Below are 1410 nucleotides of genomic sequence, written 5' to 3'. Positions count from 1 at the left end.
ATTTTGGTGAACAATCTCAAATTGAAATTGTTGATGTCACCGAGCAAGATCCAGATGTCACCAAGCAAGGTCCAGACCCGGTTGACACTATACAAATTGATGAAGATGTAATGGATGAAGTAGCATCGGAGCAGGAAATGATTGAAGGCACCACTTATGCAAAACTTGTCTCTAGTGAATTAGTCTTGGAACAAGTTCAGCCTTATCCACCGGTGAAGCCACCAGTCTCAACTGAAGCTCCCAAGGACACCGAGCAAACCACCCAAGGAAACAAATCTCAAGCTGCAGTTGACACAACCAAAGATCAGACGTCTCAAGCACAGACAAGCATTGCAAATATTACAACTGAGACCCTTAGCACCGAGACACCCAAAGACACTGCAACTGCTACAGGAACGGACCAAAGTGTTGCATCTACCGAGCAACCTACCAAGGGTCAGCAAGCCTCACAAGTACTTGTCTTAGTGCCACAGACCAAAGGAAAAGAGAAGAAGGTGAGAAAGCATGGTTTTAAATTTGACTTATCTAAACCGATTATGTTGCCCAATATAGACATTTCCAAATTGAAAGGGCAAGCACTCACTGAATTCGGTGAACTATGCAAAGCAAAGGCTGAATAGGAGAAGCAACTGGCCATACAGAAAAAGAATAAAGTACTTCAGAAGGTTAGGACACTACTCACAGAAATGCTACCATCAGCAACAGTGTCAACCGATGCAGCCATCCATATTCAGTTGGATGAACTCCTTAATCAGATTGAAACATCTGGAGTTGATGCATCCGAGTACTTAAGCAAGCTCAAGGATAAAGAGCTTAGAGAAAAAATGATAGAGGAAGTACAAAAATCAATTGCTATTGGCAAGGTAAAACTTGTCAAATTCATTATTGAGTTGTCCCCTCAACTCAAGCACATTCTTTATTTATTCCAGAAATTGTGTACATTTTCTTTATTTATTAAAGACATCAAAAATAAAACTGATGCAATTGAGAAAGAGATCACCGATCTCTCATCTAAGTTGACCACTGAGCCTAATTCAGTTCAAAAATTTTACAAAAAGCTACAACAGCTCATGGCTCAATAGTTAGAACTGAGGAATGAAGAGCATAAAATCAGGATGGATATAATGACCCTTCAAACATTATTCCTCCCTCATCTCTCATCAGTACAGGAACAGCTCAACCGAGCTACACGCTTATCAACTACACAAGAGGGAAGCACTCTTGATGGCTTGATATCACTCTTATCTGATATTCAAGCACAAAATTCATTAATGGAAAGTCTCAAGGACTCACTCTTAGTCGCCCTCACCAATGCCCGGACCAAGTATAAGACTATTTTTGATCAGTTACCGCCTCCGGATGGAAATTAAGTATTAATGTTTGTCAAAAAGGGGGAGTAATATTATGATA

The sequence above is a fragment of the Cryptomeria japonica genome, chromosome 10 (assembly GCF_030272615.1).
Source record: "Cryptomeria japonica chromosome 10, Sugi_1.0, whole genome shotgun sequence".
In the NCBI taxonomy this organism is placed as follows: Eukaryota; Viridiplantae; Streptophyta; class Pinopsida; order Cupressales; family Cupressaceae; genus Cryptomeria; species Cryptomeria japonica.
Note: the sequence above shows the minus strand (reverse complement) of the source record.